Below are 19,394 nucleotides of genomic sequence, written 5' to 3' on the forward strand. Positions count from 1 at the left end.
CCATGGATCCCTGACTGAGGGGACAGGGGTGAGCCCTGAGGAAGGAAAGACTCAGAGGTTGGATGTGTGAGGGTATTTACAAAGATCAGAGCCAAAGAAAAAAAAAAGAGCCTTATTGAAAAAAATGTATTTTTAAAATTGATTTCAGAGAGGAAGGGAGAGAGAGAGATAGAAATATCAATGATGAGAGAGAATCATTGATCAGCTGCCTCCTGCACAACCCCCACTGGGGATCAAGCCTGCAACCAGGTGACGCTCAACCACTGGGCCACACTGGCCGGACAAGAGAGCCTTATTTTGGGGACAGGTCCTGAAGTTTTGACCCGACATGGAGTCTGGGTGCCAGATTTTCAGCGGGTGGCTTCTCAGTTTCGCTGCCCCTGCTCTGAGCACCTTCTATCTTCAGTCCCTGGGGATGGACATGCATCCCATCCTCTGAATGGAGGCCCCCCCTTCACCCTCCCCACTCAGAGACAGAGAGACATTTCCCCCCACCCTGGTCTCCCCCCTCTCCTGCCTCTCTTTGCACAGGCTGTTCCTCTTGGCATGCCCTTCCCACACTCCTTTGCTGGGCAGCACCTGCTCATCTTGAGAACTCTGTGTGGGCCTTCCTCCTCTGGGCAGCCTGTCCTGGCCTTTGAGGACAGATGGTGTACCCTCCCCATGGTTCTAGAGACCCACTTTGTTTTGTTGCCCTGACCACTCTTGGCCTGGTGAGCTGACTGTCTTCTCTTGGTGGTGGAGGTCTTTTTATTTTTATTTTTTAATTTTTGGAGGAGGACATTTTTATTCTATGTCCTCAGGGCCAGCATGGGGCTGGACACATGCAGTAGCTGTTCACACTGTTAGTTTAGTGAATGAATGGGCAGGAAGTGAACCCTGAAATACGCTCCTGGGACAATTTAGTATGTCTGAGGAGGCATCTAATGGTGGAGCGGGGTGCAGTGAGAGGGGACACTTGTTGGGATGACAATGGAGGCAGGACTTGGGACTGGCCAGCATTTTCCATGCAGGCTCTGGAGGCCAAGGTGGGTCGTGCCTGCTGCCTGAGTTGGCAGGGAGGAGCCTGAGAGCTGGAGGAGCACTTGACCCAAGTTTGTGAAATACTTCAGACACCAAGCATTTAAATTTACCATGTAGTAGGATGTCCAGTCCACTTGGGAGGTAGGCAGGGCAATGACCTTATGCCCATTACAGATGGAGAAATTAAGGTTCAGAGGGGTGACTTGATTCACTCAAGATGCCCACGTATATAAAGGCAAGGCCAGGACCATGCCCAGTCTGGGTAATCTCTAGGCCCCATTCATGACTTTTTGCAGCCTCTCTGTCTGTACCGCTTCCTCCTGCGAGGCGATGAGAGCACAGCTGGTGCAGGGAGCACTCGGGATGTGTGTCAGCTGGTCCCTTCCAAAAGGGCACCAGCCTGCTGCGTGCAGAACAGGTGCTCTCACAGCCTCTTGTAGCTCTGTGGTCGAAGTCTCTGACCTCTTCAGGGGACTTGTAAAAAGCACACTTTTCAGATTTGCTCTTGAAAGGGCTCTATTGAAAGAGCCAAGAGTGGTAGAGCTGGCTGGGCTGCCAGGAGGTGGTGTCAGGAAGAAACGGAGTTGGCTCCCACCCCCACCACTCCCTCATCTCCTGGGCCGCATTCTTGGCAGGTTATCCAGATTTGTAACCAGCCTCATCATTGCGACACAGCATCACCTGGGAAAAGGATAACAGATGTTTGTAAAATGAGACATTTAAATGAAATGGACTAACTTGCCTGTAGCATTTCACTCAGCATTTTCTCATATACTGGGAAATATTGTTATTCCCACTTTGTAGGTGAGTCAACTGAGGCAAAATGAATAATTATAGTCAGACTAGCGGCCCCATGCATCAAATTCATGCATGGGTAGGGTCCCTTGGCCTGGCTGGCGATCAGGGCTTATCTGAACCATGGGGAGGCCCCCACTGGCACCCGCCTTGGCTTGCCTGGGGCTTGTGGGCTGGGGGCAACTCCTGCAATGAGTGTCTGCCCCCTGATGGTCAGTGCACGTCATAACAACTGGTTGTTCCACTGGCCATTCCGCCTTTTGGTTGATTTGCTCATTAGGCTTTTATTATATAAGATGCTTATGAAGTGCCAAGTTCTTTATTTGGATTATTTATTTAATAGTGGCTTACACATATTGAATACTCACTATGTGCAGACACTATTTTAAATTCTGTCCATGCATGAACTCATTGGATCTCCACACAAGCCCTATGAGGTAGCTCTGATGAGGAAGTGGGGGCTGAGAGAGGATTCACACATTACGTAAGGCCAGAGCATGGAAGGAGCAGATCTGGGATTCAAACCAGGCAGTCTGACCCAAGAGAACTCGCACTGAAAAGCCCTGACCAAGTCACATGGTTAGTTACTGGTGGGGTGAGGATTTGAGTCCAGGCACTCAGACTCAGCACCACCGGCCAGAACCAGAGCTGGGGCACAGACCCTCTTCTCCAAATGCAAATGCGAAAGCCTTTTCCTACATCATGCCATGAGTCGTGCCGGACAGTTTACCTGCATGGTCTTGAGAAGCAAGAATGTTTTTCACACCTGATTTCCACAAGGAGAGGCTTTCTCTAAGTGGCCTCCAGTCCACTGCCCTGTCCACTGCTGAGATTGGACAGGGGAGACCGTCTCACGTGGGGTTCCACGAATAGGCCTGTGTTTGGTGAGTAGATTCAGAGCAGGCTCTCCATCTTGGCTTGCATATTTTACTTCTCAAAAGGCAGGAATGTAGGCAGGAGAGTGAAGTTCTGTTTCAGGGCGACAGCTCTTAGAGACCTCAACATTTATACAATACCAACGACCAAGGGCGATACTAAAAATATTTTACACTTAGGTCCAGCCAGTGTGGCCTAGTGGATTGAGCATGGACCAAGAGGTTCCAGGTTTGATTCCCAGTCAGGGCACATGCCTGAGTTGCGGGTCCCATGCCCAGTAGAGAGTGTGCAGGAGGCAGCCGATCGATGTGTCTCTCTCATGGATGTTTCTATCTTTCTCTCCCTCTCCCTTCCTGTCTATCTAAAAATCAATAAAAACATATTTTAAAAAATAAAACATTTTACATTCAGGATGGGACAGGATGGAAAAATGACCTGCATCGTGTGGGGGCATGGTCCTAGAGGCCTGCTGTTGTACCAGACATTATTCCTGTACTTGCTGGGTTGTGTATGGTGCAAGAAGGTCCTGAGGGGGAAGGATCAGGAGCGCTATGGTGGCCAAGGAACCTCCAGGAGGCTCAGGGAGACATATATTCTAAGAACTTGTCATGCTGGCTGAATATTAGATGGCGTGAGCCCTTGGAGGATATTTATTGTTCCAGTTTACAGGTTAGGAAATTAAAGTCCAGGGAAGTTATATAATTTGTTCAAGTTCATTCAACTGTTACGTGATAGAGTTAGAACTCTTACCTATGATTGACTTTGGAGCAAACTGTCCCCTCAGTGGAGAGGAGGCATCGCACTGAGCACTTCCTGGGGCTGTGCCCTTGTCCATACATGAAGGCCTGCCCCGAAGATGTTGCAGTAGGCAACTTCCGAGATGGTCCCAATGATCTCTGCCTCCTGGTATTCACACCTGCCTAATCCTCTCCCTTTGAATAACTTGCTTTAATGAATTGAATGCCTCAACACCAGGGGATGTCACTTCCATGATTAGATTGCAAAAGGCTTTGACTTCTGTCTTGTTAGCAGGCTCTGTTCTCTTTCTCTGACTGTGATGAAACAAGTTTGGGAGACTCACATAGCAAGGAAATGAGGGCAGCCTTTATCCGACAGTCAGCTGGGACTGCAGTCTTCAGTCGACCATCCCCAAAGGAACAAGTGAGCTTGGAAACAGATCCTTTCCCAGCCGAGCCTTCAGATGAGCCCTCAGCCCAGACTGAGACAACCTCAGCCTTTGGAGAGAACCCCAAGCAGATGACTCAGGAAAGCTATTCCTGGATTCCAACCTAGAAAAACTGGGACATACTAGACATGTGTTGTTTAAATCCTTAAGTCTGTGGTGATTGTGATGTGGCAATAAGTAGCAAATACAGATGTACCCCCAATAATATGAAACACTACGGGAGTTATATTATCCAGGCAAATTAAAGATTCAGACACATACTTTTAGTTTTAAACCTCTTGGTAGAAGTTACAAAAACCGTCCTTTCGAAACTGCATGCAGTTTTCTGTCTTTAAATCTTTCTCTGAGACAGATTGGTCTTCGGTTGAGGAAAGCCACCAAACCATTAGGTAAATACATGTTAAATAAGCTCTGGATTTGGCCATGGCAATTTAGATTATTTGGACAAACTATCTCTTTCTGAAAACAACATCTGGAATAAATAAAAAAAGACCCCCCTCCCCAAAAAAAGCATTTAGGTATGGACATAACAAGTTATCAGATCAAAATTGAACTGCAAACAAGTACATAGAGATGTAAGCAGAATCTGGAAACTGTTAGGAGCAAAAATAGAATATTGGGGACTAGCTATAGTTACAATAAATATTAATCATGTTCTGTTAACAGTGATTGTTTTGCTCTGATTAAAGAAAGGTCATTCTAATCTGGCTGGGAGTCAACCTTGGACGTAGCAGTCAACCTTGGGATGTGATCCATTCTCATTCAAGAACTGCCTATTATTTTTGGAAAGATTAACAACTTTGTTGCCCAAACTATGGAGTCAGGCCCCAGCCTGAATTGCCTACTTCCCCATGCCTGAAATCCCTACTTACCCATGTAATCTTTATAAGCAGCTGGTGTATGGCGGGTGCAGAGAAGATTTTTGTGGATGACCTGCTGCTCTCCCATACTGCTGGCAGTATTGGAATAAACACTGCTTAATTGGCTCAACTAGTGACAGATTGTTTGGTTATAAAACCAGTTCTGCCTTGAGGACATTTACGGATCCTGACAAATTTAGACATTCCTTTGGCAGCCTTATGGATTGGATGATGGGAGATGGAAATAAAAGTCCAAGCCCATGTATGTTGGAAAGTCTAACAGAAACATTGCCCCACAAGATGCTGGCATCACAAAGGACTATATTCCTGGATTAATGGTGAACCAGATATATATCAGTCCTGTTTGGGTTAGCAATTGGGGTCCTCATTGCCCGAGTGGGTAAGGAACTTAAGGTTTGAACTTGGTTTAAGGTAGTACTGGAGGCGCAGAGCCCCGAGAAACGTGACAGAAGCAAGCAAAATCCTTTTGGAGAAAGGCAGTTATTTATTTATTTAATTATTTATTGTTATTTTTTAGATGTATTTTATTAATTTCAGAGAGGAAGGGAGAGGGAGAAAGAGATAGAAACATCAATGATGAGAGCTATCCATTGGTTGGCCCCTTCCTGCACGTCCCCCCACTGGCAATTGAGCCCGCAACCTGGGTATGTGCCCTGACTGGCAATCAAACCTGGTTTATAAGTCGACGCTCACCCACTAAGGTTGTGCTATTGTCTGGGTGTGGGTTAAACATATTGCTCAACTTCAGTTTGGTAAGAAATTAGCTCTGCGTGTTGTAATTTCTAAGAAAATCATGATAAAAACAGGGTTTATAACGTCCAAGGTAATAGAGCGGAAACACTGAATGATGAAATGGATCACATCAAGACCAAGTCAAGTAATGGCAAGATGAGAAAGTACAAGTGTAGAGCAGCCAGGACAAATAGAAAGCAATAAAAAAAAGGGGTAGATTTATACTCAGTAATATGTCAGCAATTACATTAAATGTAAATGCACTGAATGCTCCTGACAGATTTTAAGATGTATGAAGTAATTCTCTGTGGACCTGTTTCCTAGTCCTGTGTCCTGTCAACCCCACCCCATGCAGCTCAACCGGTCCATTGATATTGAGAAGCTTACTGTTTGCTGGGTGGTATCAGACTTTGGAACATCTAGATGGGAAAACAGAGTTTCTGTCCTTACTGTGTTTTCCTAGATGAGGAGAAAGTACATTTTAGCATGTATTCTTGTTTATATACTTCTCAGAAGTTTAAGGTCCAACATGTCCTTATGGGGAATGTTTGGAAGGAACAAACTTTCAAAGTTCTTCTGGCTGGTTTAATAATCAAATAGATATGAGACAGATTAGCAAGAGAACATAACTAAATTTAATGCACACATATGTATGGGGATCCCAAACACGGCATCTGTAATAGTTTCAATAATAAAGATTTGAAAAAAAGTAATACTGATGAAAACCCTGCATACACAGATGGTCTGAGACCCCACATGCTGAAGAGGTTCCAAGATAGAAGAGGGATCAGGTACATAAGACATCTTGAGCTAAGGATGAGGTAAGGTGCCTTGGGGGCTTCAAAGGGTCATTGCAGGGTGATAAGAAGAGCAGAAGGTTAGTAAATAGAAGTTTGCCCTGCCCTATAGATAGGTCAAAAGAAGTTATCTGTGATAATCTCTTATGGGCAAGGCCCCTAATTCAAATTCTTGTAGGTAGTTAAAGGGAGGGGCAGAATATGCTCTTGAGCCTGCAGCTAAAGTTGCCTTTAGCTCAAAGTCATCTGCATCCCGCTAAGGCACAGCTTGGGGTGGCTTGTTCTGAACCCCCGCAGCTGGAAGTGATGGTTCCCAGGCTGTGTCTGAGAAAGGCCCCAGCCTGTGTGCCTGAGTGTCCATCTGAGTGGGACCGCATGCAGACAGGGGAGGGAGGGAGGAGGCGTTTTTCTGAATGGAAATTCATCAATGTATTTCTGTCTGCTGCAGTTATCAGTGTTGCTATTTCAGTGAGTAATGGTGGAGCCTTCACCCAGCTCTTGCCAGACGCTGGGGGTGGGGCTGTGGAGCCGAGATATGGCAGGGGTCCTCTCTGTCGTCAGAAAACATGAGCTCACGCCAAGGTTGCTGCAGGTCACCAAGATAGCACTGGCTCTCTGGAGACAGGCGTGACCCTCAGGTCGGCTCCTAGTCATTGAACTAAGTGGGCTCAGATAAGGGCCGGATAATGGTAGTCAAACTCCCATGGCCTCCACAGGCCTCCCCCAGGGCCCCAGGGCCAGAGAGAGGGCAGGTCAGGGAGGGGCCAGTGGGAGGAGTGTGGCCCGGGAGCCTGCTCAGAGCCCTTTGGAAACTGCCAGAGGGACCCAGACCTCCTGAGGCTCAAGGCCCCTGCGGTTGGTCCTTGCTCCTGCCTCTAAGCCTAACAGTTAGGACAGATGTCTAATGGGAAGTCACTGGCTGCAGGAACTCCTAGGAAAATGTCAAACTGACAGCACTTCCTTCTTTGGAGTTTGTTTGTTCGTTGAATCAAATCTGCTGTATCTGTTGACTAATTTCAGTGAGTGGGGATGTAGGAGATGTGAGCATTCCGGGCTCTGCTGTGGAGGGGTGGGTGGGGCCGGGTTAATCTGCTCTGTGGTTTCAGGGAAAACCGAGGTCTGATTGAAGTCCAGTTTCTCAACTTCTGTGCTTCTGATCCTGAATTGGCCATCTCACTAAGCATTCTGGGACTTAAAACAAGCCACACCCACTTTAAAAGACAAAGAAAAAAAGAAAAAAATGAAATCTGTGTGTAATCAAGATGGTCATGCCCTAGCAAATTTGGCTCTGGATAGAGTGTCGGCTTGTGGCCTGAAGGGTCCCGGGGGCAATTCCGGTCAAGGGCATGTACCTCGGTTTCAGGCTTATTTTTCTGGCCCTGGTCGGGGCGCATGCTGGAGGTAACTAATTGATGTGTCTCTCTCATATCAATGTTTCTCTCTGTCTCCCCTCCTTGCTTCCACTCTTTCTAAAAATCAGTAGGAAAAAGATCCTCAGATGAGGATTAACAAAAAAATTAAAATTAAAAAACAAGGGTCATGGCCCCAGGCCAGCAAATCGCTGTGGCTGCTACAAGGCCAGGAGGGGAGGATGGGAAGTGGTTTAGAGCTGGGAGGGACTTGAAGGGCTTGTCTCCTCTGGGGATGGCACACGTTGGGCATGCTCGCGGAAAGTCCCTCTACTGAGTGTGGGTTATGGAGCCTTTTCTTTCTCTGCCGAGAGCACCTCCCAGGGAGACGCTCTCAAAGGACCAGAGCTCTTGTGGGAAAGGCAAGGATATTCTATCCTGGAATGTGTACAACTCCCTTATTCTGGGTGGGAGTGGGGGTGTACCAAGGACCAGAGAGGGAACACCAGTGGTACCTCCCACCTTTCTGTTCAGTGTCTTCTCCACACCTCATTGGCCTTCCTTCTAGGGAAATAATTAAAAAAAAAAAAAGTCTGAGCCCTGACTGGTTTGGCTCAGTGGATAGAGCGTCGGCCTGCGGACTCAAGGGTCCCGGGTTCGATGCCGGTCGAGGGCATGTACCTTGGTTGCGGGCACATCCCCAGTGGGGAGTGTGCAGGGGGCAGCTGATCAATGTTTCTCTCTCATCGATGTTTCTAACTCTCTATCCTTCTCCCTTCCTCTCTGTAAAAAAATCAATAAAAAAAATATATTAAAAAAAAGTCTGAGGTCTCATTGCATACCATGCTGCCTTTTTTTTCCCTGTTTAATATGTTTTTATTGATTTCAGAGAGGAAGGGAGAGGGAGAGAGAGAGAAATATCAATGATGAGAGAAAATCATTGATCAGCTGCCTCCTGCATGCTCCCCCCACTAGGGTTTGAACCCGCAACCCAGTTATGTGTCCTTGACTGGAATTGAACCCGGACTCTTCAGTCCACAGGCTGACCTCTATCCACTGAGCCATACCAGCTAGGGCAACTGTGCTGCTTTTAAGTTGTGAAAAATAAAGCATATGGATAATCTCAAAGTGCAAATGAGTTAAAACTTCCACAGAAGAAAACCCTAAACCTGGCACTGAGAACAGAAATCCATATCCCTTCAAGACTGGAATACTAGTGACACCTACTGGAATGGGCAGACACTGCATGTGTGAGGCTTAACCAGTCATTCCTTTCATTCCAATGCCATTTAATTTAGGTAAAAATTTCAAATGCATGCAATTCCATATGTTATTAATGAATATATGCACATGTGGAAAAACTGTAAAATATTCTTGCAAATTATAAACACAATGTTAAGACAGTAGTTACTCTGGGGAGGGGAGGAATGGAAAGTGTAGTAAGGGTTTTCACTATAATTATTTTTCCTTTAAAGAGATCTAAGGCCAGTATGACAAAGTATTAACATCTATTAAATCTTGGAGGTGGTAATATTGTGATCTGTTTTTCTGCACATACCTCTTTGTTTAAAATAGTTTATAATCTAATCTAATAAAAGAGAAACATGCAAATTGACCATACCTCTGCTACACCCCAAGCCACGCCGACCAGCCAGTCAGAACAACTATATGCAAATTAACTCAACTAAGATGGCGGCCAGCAACCACGGAGCTGGAGCAAGCAGGAGGCTTGGTTGCCCAGGCGATGGAGGAAGCCAAGTTTCCCGCCTGCCCTGGCTGGCAGTGGCCTCCACTCAAGGCAATAAAGTTTCAATTATAGAAGATAAATAAATCCCAGATACCTGCTTCCAGCCAGCCTCCACTGGGAGCTTGGGTGGCTGGGGGCTGTGGCCAGCCTGCAAACAGCCCTCAGCCCCTCACCCAGCTGACCAGGCACTCCTGCGGGGACCCCCACCCTGAAGGGGGTGTGGCCAGTTTGAAAACGGCTCTTAGCCCCATACCCAGGCTGGCCAGGTACCCCAGCGGGACCCCCACACTGACCCAGGACACCCTTCAGGGCAAACCAGCTGGCCCTCACCCATGCACCAGTCCTCTATCTAATTTAATAATAGACAAACATGGTAATTGACCATACCTTCGCTACACTTCCCATTGGCTAATCAGGGCGATATGCAAATTAACTGCCAACAAAGATGGCAGTTAATTTGCATATGTAGGCTGCAATTATGGGAGGTGGAAGGATGGAAGAATGGTGATTGGAAACCCAGGCAGCAGGCAAGAGCTTGGTGGCCACCTTTGCCCTGCCCCTGACCAGCAGCCGCCTCTTCCCTGCCCCCCCGGCCGGTGATCAGTGATCAGAGAAGCTGGGTGGGGCAGGGAAGAGGCGGCCATCAGCAGGTGTTTGGAGAAGTACCTGTATTTTTAATAATTTCTTGACATTTTTTTTAAAATGACTTTTCCCAGGTTTTGGATTTGGAGGGAAGGTCTTAAGCTTAGAACAACTCAGAACAAAATCTAGGAGAATGGGAGGGACGGCCAAGCCCACAAAGCAGGTGACATGGGTACCTCTGGTGGGGTCCGGGCTGCCCTCCATCCCCAAATCTGCCCTCCACCTGAGTGTGCACCCCAATGTGCAGGAGATGTGATGAGGCCCAGCCCCCTGGATTCAAAACCGGGCTCTGGCCGTGTAGAAATGTCTCATTTATACCTCTGGCTATAGCCAGCTGTGCACAAACGGTTAGGAATCCTGAAGCCTGTCCTGCTGAGGAGAAAGGGTGTGGCCCTCTGCCCCCCCAGCACCAGCACGCCCACGGCCTCAGGCGTAGAAGATGAGCTCGGGGATCTGCCCGCCCTGCACCCCGGTGCCGTTGGTGCTGTCTGAGGAGCACTGGAACTGAAGGGTCAACTTCCTGTACTGTACCTCCGTCAGGCCCTCCTGCCTGAAGTAGCTGAGCTCGCTGCCGTCCAGCACGGTGCTGGCAGTGTAGAAGGCGTCCTGCTAACCTGCACCGGGTGCTCAAACCGGACCAGGAAGGTGCTGCTGGAGCTGTCAAACACGAACTTGGTTAGGTTCTGGGTGAGGACCACCCCCAGGGGCTTGAGCTCAATCTTCACACTGTACTCGGCTTTCCTGGAGCTGGACCTGTACAGGCCCAGCCCAGCCACAAACCCCCTCCTGTCTGCTGAAAACTGGATGCTGTTGCAGCGCCCCCCTTAGCGCCACTGGTTGCTGTGGTAAGCAGAGGACTGGAAGCGGTGGCACCTCTGTGGGGCCAGGCCCCGCCTCTTGGTCAGCGGGAAGTCGAGTGGGGGCTTGTTGGCTGCCATGTACCACAGGAAGATGTTGTGGGTCTCCTCCAGTGTCAGGATGTCCGACTGCGCGGCGCCATGGGCAAACTCCTCCAGGGTCATGGTCTCAATGTGGACCAGGTAGAGGGCCGGCCCCAGGACGTGCCTCTTGCTGTGCGGGGAGGCGGGCAGGCCCTGCCACTTGCACTTGGCCTTGGCCCAGTTGGGCAAGGCCTCGAAGACCACCACCTCCTTGGTACTGAGTGCCTCCTGGGTGACGACGACCTCCAGGGTCTGCCAGTTGATCTCGCAGAAGCCCTCAGACTGTAGGGCCATCTCCGTCTGCGTGTCAATGACCTCCCAGCAGCAGTGGGTCAGCTCGGGCTCCTCAAACAGCCGGCTCTGTGACAGCAGGACACAGGTGTTCTTGGCTTCCAGGCTCGTCTCCAGGAAGGGCATGCAGGCTTTCGCTGGTGGCCGCTTCTTCCCTGCCCTGCCCGGCTCCTCCAGTCACTGATCACTGGCCGGGGGCGGGGGGACAGGGAAGAGGCAGCTGCTGGCGTCTGCCTCTTTCCTGCCCCCCCCTCAGCTTCTCTGATCACCGGCTGTGGGGCGGGCAAAGGCAGCCCCGGTTCTCTGATCCAGGGCTGGGGGCAGGGCAAAGGTGGCTCTTGCCTGCTGCCTGGGTATCCAATCACCGTTCTTCCGTCCTTCTGCCTCCCATCATTGCGGCCTACGAATGCAAATTAACTGCCATCTTTGTTGGCAGTTATTTTGCATATCGCCCTGATTAGCCAATGGGAAGCGTAGCAAAGGTATGGTCAATTACCATGTTTGTCTATTATTAGATTAGATAATACATACATTTTTAATCCTCACCCAAGGGTAAGCTTTTATTGATTTTGAGAGAGAGAGAGAGAGACAGAGAGAGAGAGAGAGAGAGAGAGAGAGAGAGAGAGAGAAACATCCATGTAGAGAGAAATATTGATCCATTGCCTCTCCTCAATAGGGGATCGATCCTGTAACCTGGGTAAGTGCCTTGATCAGGAATCAAACCTGCAGCTGTTTGGTGTAGAGGACGATGCTCGAACCAACTAAACCATGCTGCCTTGGGCTGTTCTTACTAGTTTTGCTTGGCCTTGACACCTGCCTTATGAATAGAGGTTGCATCTTGGGCAAAGGGAGTTGGGGGACGATATCGTCTGTAGAGCCTGAGAGCTTCAGTCTTCACCTTCTGATCCCAGGATCCCTGGTCCTCATTCCCCAGGTCATGGGATTATTCCAGCAGAACCTATGGGTTTGCTCAAGTTCAGGAGCTTTGCCAGAATTTCCCCTCATGTGGGGGAGTGAACATCTTTATTGATGTCTGTGGATTGAATGCCCTCCTCTCCCTCACTGCCCAAAAAGAGGAGGAGAATTAATTGTAGACTCATAATAATTAATTTTTACTCTGCTCTACTTCTTCAGGCCTCAGTTTCCTAATTGGTAAAATAAAGAAAAAAAAGATTTGCCCAAATGGAGCCTTTTTCTGGATCTAACTCTATAGGGAAAACTCGCAGCCACCCTCCCTGGGTTCTCTACCTTGGTAGCTACTTTTAAGAACAACACAGGTAAAAACAAGCCTATTCCTCCCCGAGGGACACTCGGCAGGATGTGTGGTGACCAAGGTGCCTTTCTTCCAGTTTGCTCCTGCTCCCGCCTCCATCTCACCAGGAGGATGAGAACCAGCTGAATCACAGGTTTGCCACAGAAAACAAGATATTGATTTTCTTTCCCAATTTTTTTTGTTGTTGTTGTTAATCCTCACTGGAGGATATTTTTTCATTGATTTTTTAGAGAGAGTGGAAGAAAGAGGGAAAGACAGAGAGAGAACCACCAATGTGAGAGAAACACATCTGTTGGTTGCCTCTTGCATGAACCCTGACTAGGGCCGGGGCTGGGGAGGAGCTTGCAACCAAGGCATGTGACCTTGACCAGAATTGAACCTGGGACCCTTTGGTCCACAGGCTGATGCTCTATTCACTGAACAAAACATCAAGGGCCCAATTTTTGTTTGGATCATAGGGTCTACAGTGAGTGGATTCTAGTGTTTCTGATTTCTTTAAAAAGTTATAAAGTGTTTATAATTAAACAAATTATACAGAAACTTACATCTATGGTAGGTCTATTTAGATAATGCACCTTTATTTATTTATTTATTTAAAAAATATATATTTTTTATTGATTTCAGAGAGGAAAGGAAAGGGAGAGAGAGATAGAAACATCAATGATGAGAGAGAATCGTCAATTGGCTGCCTCCTGCACAGGGGATAGAGGCTGCACCCTGGGCGTGTGCTCTGACTAGGAATCAAACTGTGACCTTCTGGTTCATAACGTTGCTCAACCATGGAGCCACACGAGTTGGGCAAATAATGCACCTGTAATTCCAACTCTCTCCTTTAGAGGCAACCACTGCTGTCATTTTAGTGTACACCATCCAGGCCTTTCTCTCTCCCTCTGTATGTATATCTGTATACATATGGCTATAGATATAGGTAAGTATAGATACGTATCTGTATCTCTATAAAAATATATATTTTTGTTTCTTATATAGTATTATCCATATAAATTCTGTGATTTGGTATTTTTTAAACTTACACATTTGGGGGAATCTTTCCATTTTAGTATAAAGATTTCTTTTTGTTCTTTCTGACTGATAGTATGCTATACTGAATATATTTAACCATTCCCCTATCAATTAACGTTTAGATTGTTTATAATTTTTGCTGCTCCGATAACTCCGTAATGAACATTCTTGTACATCTCTTTGTGTACATGGGTACTATCTCTTGGGTAGATCTGGAAAGTAGACTTACAGGTGAAGATACTTTTAACTTTTCAACATTGCATGACTTTCCTAGTCAATGTAGAAAAATAACCATTTCTTCATCCTTTCACCAAAACCAGTTGTGTACAATCTTTTTAAAATGTCTCCCCTGATGCTGTTTTCTCTTTTGTATCTCCCATCCCTCTCTCCCTTCTTGCCATCTATTTTTCTTCCAACACAAGATTTGGACATACTTCATAGACTAATAGTCAAGTCATAAAATTGCACAAACATTATTCATATGCTCAGAAGTCATGGATTGGAAAACACTCAAGTAGACACACACACACAGGAGTTTGTAAAAATCACACACACATGTCTTCACACACAAACACAGCCTTCTTTCCCGTCAAGATAAGGATATTGGTGGGAAAAGTGCTGCTGGACTATCTCACTTCCCTGTGTGGGCGTTCCAGATAAGTGGCCTCGCAGATCTGGACAATAATACCACAGCCTGACAGCTTCTCTGTAGCCCCATCCCGGGTCCTCGGTGAAGCCTGGGCCATCGGGCTGGACTGGAGTCTGTGGCCTGTGGCTGCGCCCAGGACAGGGACAGGTGAACAGCTCTGAGAAGGTCAGTGGGAAAGATGAGTCATGAGGACTTGGGAGGAGGAGTTAACCCAGCCGTGGGCAAACTACGGCCTGCGGGCCGGGTCCGGCCCGTTTGAAATGAATAAAACTTAAAAAAAAAAGACCGTACCCTTTCATGTAATGATGTTTACTTTGAATTTATATTAGTTCACACAAACACTCCATCCATGCTTTTGTTCCGGCCCTCCGGTCCAGTTTAAGAAGCCATTGTGGCCCTCGAGTCAAAAAGTTTGCCCACCCCTGGGTTAACCCATGATTGCTGGGAAATCACCTGGGTTTGACGAAAGCAGATCAGAATAATTAGAGTGACCACAGGACCCCAAGGTATCCCTGTGGCCTGAAAGCGTGTTGGCAGAGTGGTTCAGCTTGAGGCAGAGGTGCAACAGGCCTATGGCCCCTGCCCCGCTGTCCGTAAAGGAGGGAGCCGGACACACACAGGACTCTACAGAACCAGAACCGGAAGGTCCAGATCCTAGTCTGGAATAAGCTGTGTGACCTTGGGCCAGTCATTGGCTCTCTCCTTTCTCAGTGTTCACCAACGTAAGATGGAGATCTAAAACTGTCCTTCCAACAGAAGGGGAGATGAGGCATGCTAACGTCAGGATGCAGAAGGATGAAGCCTCATAAAAATGCAGGTAGAGCCCTAACTGGTTTGGCTCAGTGGAAAGAGTGTTGGCCTGAAAGAGTGTCCCTGCAGACTGAAGGGTCCCAGGTTCGATTCCGGTCAAGGGCACGTACCTTGGTTGCGGGCGCATCCCCAGTAGGAGGTGTGCTGGAGGCAGCTGATCGATGTTTCTCTCTCATCAATGTTTCTAACTCTCTAACCCTCTCCCTTCCTCTCTGTAAAAAATCAATAAAATATATTTTAAAAAATGCAGGTAGCTGCTAAAGGTGCTTAGAAGGAGGTGGATAAGAATGTGAAATCGGTAGCCCAGGGGGTGATACTGTCCAAGGCCCTTCCTGCTCTCTGACCGCCTGTCTCCCATTCAACCTCTAAGAGGGCAGTGCAGGGTCTTCCTTGGACATGGCTCATGGTTGAGTCTGCACAGCAGTTCGAGGGAGTGAACTGGCCTGGTGCTTTCCGGAAAGGCAGAGGGAGTGGGCAGAAAGTGAGAGAGAGGGCCTGGGGAGACTATGTATTTGGGGAGCTGCTAAGATGACACATTCCCCACCCACTAGCACCCTCCCCGCTGGGGTGGGGAAGGGACACAATGCAACTCGCCCCTGATATTTGAAAAATGCCCGCTAGACAAAGTGCTTCTCTGAATAGTGATTTCTGGAGTCAGTAGGTGGTGCAGGTGACTGGGCCCAGGAATCGCAATGTGTGCTGGCTGGAAGGAGAGACCAGTGGCCCAAGGAGCAGAGGGTCCCTGTGAGTCCTGGGATCCAGCACGAGAGAGCCCCACTTACGGGGGTGGAGGGAGATAGGCGAAAGAGCCTCCTGCTAATGCCTCCCGAGGGTCTGCTGTGTGCTGGGCTCTGAGGGCCACTGGGAATGCCTGGGCGCCTAAGAACCTTCTCAGGACCTGCTATCTCAGAGACCACTGACCCAGGCAATAAAAAGAACACTCATGTTGAGTGTTTGCTACTGCTGGACATGAAGTACTACTTCATTCATTTACTTGATCCCTGCAACAGTGGTCTGAGAGAGTAACACTTATATCCCCAATTTACAGATGAGGCACAGGGGTCTGGAAAGACGAGGTAACTAACTTTGCTCAAGATCACATGGCTGTGGGAAGCCAGTGGCCCGGCTCCAGAGCCCATCCTCTGTGGGTGACTGGAAACCCACCTTGGCCAGGGCATAACCAGCACTCCTGAAGCCCTGGGCCAGACTGGGAAATGGTACCAGCAGCAAAGTCACCAGAGCAGTGACATGACCTGCCCGACACAGCTGCTTCCCTGCGTGTGGCCTGCATGGGCAGGTCTCTCCTGAGCTCCCCACGGGTCCCCCCGAGGTCACACTGGACATTGTAGAGGAGGTGGGTGGAGGAGCAGGAGCATGAACACTGAACGTGACAGTGACGGGGACTTTGATTCCTGAGCTGGACTATGCTCTGGGCTGGCCTGAGACAGTAACATGGGCAAACATAAGAGTGTCTGCTATCGTGGTGTCGGAATTCAGGACCAGGAATGGGACTCTTTCTAAAAAAAAATATGTTTTTATTGATTTCAGAGAGGGAGGAAGAGTGAAAGAGAGATAGAAACATTAATGATGAGACAGAATCATTGATCGGCTGTCTCCTGCACACCCCCTACTGGGGATTGAGCTCACAGCCCATGTGACTGGGAATTGAACTGTGACCTCCTGGTTCATTGGTTGATAGTCAACCACTGAGCCACTCTTATTTCAAGGGACAATGGGAGCCTCCTGTGTCCTGCGCCTGGCTAAGTGGTGGCTGCCAGTTGCAGCGGTCTCCTACCCAAGTTCAGCTCAGAGGAGCGTGGAGGCCAAGCTGTGAGAGGTGGCCACGTGCAGGCGGCAGGAACCCCCAGAACAGGGCCATGGCTCTTCTGATTTGAAGGCTGTGGCTGACACTCCACAGAGCCCCAGCCTGTGCCAAAGTAACCAGAGCTCCAGCCAGCCTCTGCCTCCAGGCTCCTTCCCCCGCTCCGGTCCCAGGGAGGCCGGCAGCTGATAGGAGCTGGGACCCACGGATGAAGTCATCTGTTTTGGTGCCAGGGAAGGGAAGGGCTGGGGGCAGCAGGCGGAGGGGCCACAGGGCCCATGCTCTGTCTGCTTTTCCCAGGCTGGCGCCACAGGTTGAAAAGCCTGAGTCTTATCTGGGGAGTGCCCATTGTGGGGGGTGGGGTGCAGGCTCTAGCGGGGCAGTGGACTGGAGGGGAGTGTCTGTGCTTTGTTAGCAAGTCAGGGAGAGAAAATGAGAGTTTGGCCCTGGCCGGTTTGGCTCAGTGGATAGAGCATCAGCTTGCGGACTGAAGGGTCCCAGGTTCGATTCCAGCCAGGGGCACATGCCTGGATTTCGGCTCGATCCCCAGTTGGGGCCGTGCAGGAGGCAGCCGATCAATGATTCTCTCTCATCGTTGATGTTTCTATCTCTCTCTCCTTCTCTCTTCCTCTGTGAAATCAATAAATAAATATATTTTAAAAAAGAAAAGAAAATGAGAGTTTGGTTGAAATGCCAGGGATGGGGGAATCTGCAGGTCTCTTGCCAGTTTTGTCTCACTGATACTGTGAATGATCAGTTCTTGATCTGATCACTCCTTTTGACCATATGCCCTTCTACAGAAGGACAGTCCATACTGTAAACTCGTTGCCTTGCTCTTCAGGCACTTCTGTCATTTGTCACTGTCGGTAAGGGAGCCCCATGAGGTTCACAAGTTCCCTCTGTGTCCCTCAGCAAAGCTTGCATTTCAGATCCATTTTTATGAAGAGAGATGTGAGCATACTTCCTGGTGTAGAGTGTGCAGATCTTATGTGGACAGATCGATGCGCTTTTACAAATGGATCTACCTGTGTAAACGCCGCTTAGATCCAGACGTAGACCTGGTTCTCTGTGCTCCTTCCCTGTCATTGTCCACCCAGTTGCACCTACGGCTTCTGTCATCGTTTTGTGTGGCCTGGAAATTCATGTCAATGGAAGCACATGGCTTTGCTCCTCTGTATCTGGGTCCCTTCCTCACCTTAATGTCTGAGGGACTCACCCTTTGCTTGTATTGTGTGAGTAGCAGAAGTTCACTCTTTTTTCATTTTCCTTCTTTAATAGACTTTTTTAAAAAAAATATACATTTTATTGATTTCTTACAGAGAGGAAGGAAGCGGGATAGAGAGTTAGAAACATTGATGAGAGAGAAACATTGATCAGCTGCCTCCTGCGCACCCCCTACTGGGGATGTGCCCACCACCAAGGTACATGCCCTTGACTGGAATTGAACCCGGGACCCTTCAGTCCGCAGTCCGACATTATGCACTGAGCCACACCAGTCAGGGCAGGATAGGACTATCATACAGAGTCTCTTCTTGTGTTGTGTTTTATTTATTTTTTAACTAAATGTATTGGGATGACATAGATTAATGGGATCATACAGGTTAATAGGATCATTTCTATGATACATGCTCTGTATATTGCATTGTATGCTCACCACCTGAAGTCAAATCATCTTCCGTCACCATATATGTGATGCCCTTTACCCTTTACGAACCTCCCCCTTCCCTCTGGCAGCCACCATGCTGGTGTCCATATAGAGTATTTTCACTTCCCTAAAAATACTCTAGTTCTGCCTATTCATCTGTCCTTCTCCCACCCTGGATACTCACCTGAGGCCACTGCAGAGCCTGGCTTGTCCATTAAAGATCAGGGACCATGGGGCTGCTGAAGGAGGTAGTGTTCCTGGTGCCCAAGTGCCAGGTGCCCTGCAAAGGGGGGAAGGTAAAATTTTAGGTGAAGGCTGCTGGTGGGGTGCTGCTCTAGGGAGTGGCTCAGGATCTGTCTTTACATTTTCCCTCAGCTTAAAAAAAGTTTTTATTAATTTTAGAAAGAGAGGAAGGGAGAGGGAGAGAGATAGAAACATAGATGAGAAACATCAACATCGATTGGTTGCCTCCTATGTGCCCCCTGCTGGGGATTGAACCTGAAGCCCGGGCATGGGCCCTGACTGGAATCGAACTGATGACCTCTGTCATGGGTCAATGCTCACTCACTGAGCCACAGTGGCAGGGCTCCATCTGCTTTATTTTTTATTTTTTTGTTAATCCTCACCCGAGGATATTTTTCCATTGAGTTTTAGAGAGAGTGGAAGGGAGAGGGAGAGACAGAGAGACACAGAAATGTGAGAGAGACACATCAATTGGTTGCCTCTTGCCTGCACCGCAACCAAGGCCGGGGAATCTGCAACCAAGGTACGTGCCATTGACCGGAATTGAACTCGGGACTCTTCAGTCCACGGGCCGATGCTCTATCCACTGAGCCAAACTGGCTATGGCTCCCTCTGCTTTTGTCCCATTGCAGCTGACATGCTTTTTCAGTGACATCCCAGCCAGTTGCTTTC

The 19,394-nt window shown here is 48.4% G+C and overlaps 1 pseudogene; it reads right to left on the minus strand.

Annotated features, from left to right (window-relative positions):
- Positions 1-10,104: 10,104 nt before the first annotated feature.
- On the minus strand, positions 10,105-18,694 carry LOC102775098 (annotated as a pseudogene).
- Between the last annotated feature and the right edge of the window lie 700 nt (positions 18,695-19,394).

Source organism: Myotis davidii, unplaced genomic scaffold, assembly GCF_000327345.1.
Source record: "Myotis davidii unplaced genomic scaffold, ASM32734v1 scaffold524, whole genome shotgun sequence".
Taxonomy (NCBI): Eukaryota; Metazoa; Chordata; class Mammalia; order Chiroptera; family Vespertilionidae; genus Myotis; species Myotis davidii.